The sequence below is a fragment of the Triticum urartu genome, chromosome 7A, assembly GCF_056163025.1.
Source record: "Triticum urartu cultivar PI428250 chromosome 7A, HENAU_Tu73, whole genome shotgun sequence".
Lineage (NCBI taxonomy): Eukaryota > Viridiplantae > Streptophyta > Magnoliopsida > Poales > Poaceae > Triticum > Triticum urartu.
Genome location: NC_141879.1, coordinates 162,746,341 through 162,752,331, shown reverse-complemented (window position 1 = coordinate 162,752,331; position 5,991 = coordinate 162,746,341).

Below are 5,991 nucleotides of genomic sequence, written 5' to 3'. Positions count from 1 at the left end.
TTAGCTCGAGTTCTTCCCCCATTCTTGACCTTCTTCGATCTTGCTAACTCTCAATCCCTCCATGGTTTCTTGCTAGTTTTTGAGGGAAAAGAGAGAGGAGATCTAGATCCACATTTCCACCAATCACTTTCTCCTCTATGTGAGGGGAACCCCTTGGATTTAGATCTTGGAGTTCTTGGTGTCCTCCTTTTTGTTCTTCCTCTCATTTTCCTCCCTAGCATTAGTTGCTTTGGTGGGATTTGGGAGAGAGGGACTTGGGCACTCCATGTGCCCTTGCCATTGCATTTGGTGCATCGGTTTGAGTTCTCCACGGTGGTACGTGGAAGTTACAAGTTGAGAAGCTTATTACTCTTGGGTGCTTGGTACCCTTGAGCTTGTTCCTCTTGGGTGCTTGGGCGCCCTAGACGGTTGGTGGTGTTCAGAGCTCAATCATTATGGTGTAAAGCTCCGGGCAAGCGTCGGGGTCTCCAATTAGGTTGTGGAGATCGCCCTGAGCAACTTGACGGGTTTCGGTGACCGCCCCCAAGGGTTGCCAAAGTGTACGGGTTCGGTGACCGCCCCCAAGGGTTGCCATTTGTACGGGTTCGGTGACCGCCCTCAAGGGTCCCTTGGTGGAATCACGACATCTTGCATTGTGCGAGGGCGTGAGGAGATTACGGTGGCCCTAGTGGCTTCTTGGGGAGCATTGTGCCTCCACACCGATCCAAACGGAGATTAGCATCCGCAAGGGTGTGAACTTCGGGATACATCATCGTCTCCGCGTGCCTCAGTTATCTCTTACCCGAGCCCTTTACTTATGCACTTTACTTTGTGATAGCCATATTGTTGTTTGTCATATTTCTTGCTATCACATAGTTGCTTACCGTGCTTAGCATAAGTTGTTGGTGCACATAGGTGAGTCTAGTTGTTTTAGGTTTTGTGCTTGGTAATTTAACCACTAGGTTTATTCTGCATTTGTTCAAGCCTAAACCGTAATTATTTTAAAGCGCCTATTCACCCCCCCTCTAGGCGACATCCTCGATCTTTCAATTACTGATACTACTATGGTTCTCTATATGTTACTACTTTATGGCCACATGGCTACTTGGTTATGCTTCTCGATTCTCAAAAAGTTATGATCTGATCTCAAGCCATTCTAGCATTTTCTAACCGTAATTTTTCATACGTATTTTCCCACTTAGTGTGCTATGAAATATGAGGCATGCCTACCTCAATGGGTTCTGAGAGTGTTGATTCCATGGACGAGGATATGAGTCAAGTACCATGTGCTAGAAGGTCCAATGTATGGGAGCATTATGAACAAGATCTGGTTGTCGTAGATGGTGATCTCAAGGCCGTGTGCAAATACTGTGGAGCGCAACTTCACACCAAGTTTGGGACTACGAGTTTGAGAACCCATATTGCAAAGTCTCGTTGATCAATTGAGGATGCTTGCAGTTCGTGATGATGCAACGAAGATGTATCATGGAATGAAGAAAGATATCAAAGTTGAGCTGCAAATTGGGATCCTCGCATTTGCTTAAACATCTGACATGTGGACTTCATCACAGAGCTTGCATCACTGCTAATTACATCAATGCATAAGTCAAATACAAGAAGAAGATCATAAGCTTTGCGAAAGTGAAGTATCCCCACACGTGCGATCGAAGAAGAAATTGTTGGTTGCCTAACAGAATGGGCCATAAGGGCAAGTTGTTTACATTGAGAGAGATACATTTATGTGTGATTGAGGTATGGTTCAGTTTTGAAACCATTCTTAGATTTACCTCCACGCGCTGCCACCGGGTTCCCATCTCGCGAGCGGCATGAACATTTTTTATTTCGTTTATATTGAGTTTTGTCTGTTTTTTCCTGGTTCTTTTTTTGTTTTTTCTTTCATTTTTATGTGTGTTTCTTGGTTTTGCCATCTGTTTGGTTTTCTTTTCTTTATGGTTTTTATTTTATTCCTTTTCCCTTTTCCATTTTGTGATTTTTTTTCTTATAGGGTTGTTTTTTAGTATATTAAGAACATTTTTAATAACAATGTGCACCTTTTAACTTTGACTGAACTATTTTTTAACATATGATGTAAACTTTTCTATATATGTCTTTTTCCATGTGTGATGAACTTTTTTTAACATACGGAGAATATTTTCATAAAAACTATTTTTTATGTATGGTAAACGATTTTTTAGTATATGTTCATAAAAATAGTACACAAGAGACATTTTTAAAACACACAGTAAATTTTTTTTTTGAAAAAAAATGAAACAAAAATCCAAAACTAGTTTTTGAAAAGAAAAGAACGCACAAGTTTTTTTAGGGAAAAAACAGCACAAGTGAAGCTCGCTAGGATTGGGGCAGTCCATTGGCGCTGGCTATCGCCGAACGTGGACCTTCTATTCCGCCCGAGAGCGCCTCCTTAGCACTAGGCGTCATGATGCCTTGTACAATGGGAGGTGTTTAGGGGAGGTGCTTACAGAAATAAACCAGACTTTTCTTAAGCACCGATACTTATTTGTACAGGGTAGACGTTTAACTAAGCGTCTCTCCTGTAGAAATAGGCACTGGTGCTTCAGAAAATCTCGATTTATTTTTCAAAGCACCCCTCTAACCATCTCCCATTGTACAAGGCCTGAGGCGGCCTAGAAACGAGCCAAGACGCTCGTGTCGCTGGGTTCGCTATTCAAACTCACGGTTGACCGGTTCACCATTGACTTTTCGGAAAAGCAAAAAAAAGGCTAAAAGTTTTTTAATTCAAAACTCAAATGGATTTTTAAAAAGCAAAATCGAAATTCAAAAGAAAGTTCATGAATTCAAAAAAGTTTCTGGAGTTTTCAAAAAAAAGTTCACGGATTTGGAACAAAGTTCATTGATTTTGAAAAAGGTACACGGATTTGAGAAATTTTTAGGAATTTTCAAAAAAAATCACGTATTTTTAAAAGTTCATGGATTTTATAAAACTTCCTGGATTTGAAAACATTTCAATGATTTTGAGAAAAAGCTTGCAAATTTGAAAAATGTTTCACAGATTTGAAAAAATTATTAATTAAAAAGTTCATAAAATATGAGAAGAAAGTTTTACGGGTTCTAGAAAAGGTCTTCGGTTTTGAAAAAAGTACATATGTTTGAAAACAGGTCGCAGATTTTCACAAAAAATTGCAGAATAAAATTCAATAAACTGAAAAAGATTCACAAAGGTAAGAAAAAGTGCACAAATATGATTTTTTTTAAGTCCACTCATTTGAAAGAAAGCAGAAAGTAGGAAAAGAGAAAAGAAATGAAAAGAACAGAACAAACCCTTTTTTAAAGAACAAAAAACCCGACCTGGAAGCTTCGAAAGGCTTCCCAACACCGGTCTAGAAGTTACCAAGTTACACACATTTGCCACGTAAAAAGCGAAAAAGAAAAAAAGTGGTTGGTTACTTTAGCTTGAAGTAAAGGGTTTACTTCAAGGAAACCTTGAGTTCACCTTGAGTTTCAATCTAGGTGCTAGGGGCGCCCCTATCTTTCGCTTATTGTGAGACAGAGGGAAGCTCTCCCTAAAGGCAACCGCGTAAATAGGTCGGCCCAGCTCGCGCGGCGCCACTGACTCTTCTTTTTTTGTTTGACCTTTTATATTTACATCTTTATTTCTTTTTTCAACTTTTGTTTACACTTCTGAAAAGTCCAAACATGTATATTATTCATGCATTTGAAAAACCTTAATCATACATTTGAAAAATGTTGAATGTGTATACAAAAATGTTGACCATGTATACAGAAAATATACAATGGGTGTGAAAAAGTTCATCATGTATTTGAAATATGTTAAACGAGTATTTGGAAAATGCAATGAACCATTTGAAAATGTTGAATGTGTATAGAAAAATGTTGACCATGTATTAAAAAGATGATGAAAAATCTTTGATCAGGTATATGAAAATATTAATCAAGCATTTAAAAAATGTTGAACAAGTATTTGAAGATATTTAATCAAGCATTTGAAAAATGTCAAAAATGTGGTTAGAAAAAACATTGACTATATATTTACAAAATGTTAAATATGTATTGAAAAAATGTTGAAATTGTATTAGAAAAATGTTCTTGTCATATACGAAAAACTAGTAAGCTTCACGTGCAATGCACGTCTTATTTGTCATCAAATAATTATCAAAATACGGGTTGATATTTACATAGTTTTTCATTCATACATGATATATCTCCAATAATAATGTTTTTCACGTTGCACCCATATAAAATATTTCCCCAAGAAATGACTTTTCATGTTGTTGTGGATGTAAAAACACAAATTTGTGGCTATATACACAGTTTCAAAAAAAAATTGTGGCTATATACACCATACTGTTCATGCTATTGTCAGAGAATATTTGTCAAAATTTTGTCACAGAATATTGTTGTACGACAGAAACGACAAATCAAGTTTGTTGGGAAAAAGTTTTGGAACGTTTAAACTTTTTCTGAATTTTTTATTTTTCAAAAATTCAGAAAAAGTTTAAACATTCCAAAAATAATCCAACAGCCAAGATAATCACTATCATTTAGCAATTCATGACCCTGATAATCCAACAATTGAAAAAGTTTAAAAGTTCCAAAGGGATCATCACTATCTTTTAGCAGTTCATGTGTAACGCCCCAGATATACTTTCCATATTTGTATCCAACTCTTGCCGTTTCCGGCATTAAATTATATTTATTTCTCGGGTTCGGGTCTTTATCTCCGTGTGTTGTTTTCTTTTCCGTGCATCTCTTATCATGTCATCACGTGCATTGCATTTGCATACATGTTCATCTCATGCATTCGAGCTTTTTCCCCGTTGTCCGTTTTGCATTCCGGCGCTTCGTTCTCCTCCGGTGGCCATTTCTAGCTTTCTTTCGTGTGTGGGGATTAAACATTTCCGGATTGGACCAAGACTTGTCATGCGGCCTTGGTTTACTACCGGTAGACCGCCTGTCAAGTTTCGGGTCATTTGGACTTCGTTTGATACTCCAACGGTTAACCGAGGGACCGAAAAGGCCTCGTGTGTGTTGCAGCCCAATACCCCCCAAATTTGTCCCAAAACCCACCAAACTCGGCTCCATGTCCTAGATCGTTCGATCACGATCGCGTGGGCGAAAACCGCACCTCATTTGGACTCTCCTAGCTCCACTTATGCCTATTTAAACACCCCCCCATTTCGGATCTCGTCTTCCTCCCCGTCCTCCTCCTAAAAAAAACAGTTCAAACCCCCCCCCCCCCCCCCCCGCCGACGGACGTGTCCGGATCGGACCGGACGCCGTCCGCCCCGCCGCCGCAGCGAATCCCGCGCCGCCACGTGGGCGAGGCCCACATCGCCGCCGCCGAGGCCCGGGAGCCCGAGGCCGGCCCCCGCGGCCCGTCTCCGCGCCGCCGCTCCCCGCGCCCGACCCCGACGCCTGCGCCGCCTCCGTCCCCGACGCCGGCCGACCCCGCCGCTGCACCGCGCCTCCCCGCCGCCGCCGTCCGCGCCTCCCCGCCGGCGACCGCGCCCCGGCCTCCTCTTCCTCTCCTGCTCCGGCGGGATCCCGGCGAACCTCGTCGCGCGCGCCAGCTACAGTACTGCTACAGTGCCGCGAGATCCAGATCTGGAATTCGAAACCCTAGGGTTGACTTTCCCTTCCCCCCTCTTGAATTTTTATGCCTACTTTGACTGCTTGTATCTCCGCAACCGTAGCTCCGTTTTGGGCGTATAATATATCAAAATCTTTGCCTCGACATGTAAATCATTTCATTCCATTGCATCATTTTCATTTGAGTTCATCTTGATGCCCAAAATGCTGTTAGAAGGAGGCTTCGTGAGTTAAATTGCAGATCCGTTAGTTCATCATGCACTTTTGTCATTTTTTCCATGTTTAATCCGTGCATGATATGCCTGTGGCCCTTTGGGATGAATTGTTAAGAATTTTTTCTTCTTTCTAGAGGTGCCACCCATGCATTTTTAGGATGTGTGTGTTGTCTTGTGCAAGCTTGCGAAGAGAGGTACCTGAGATTGC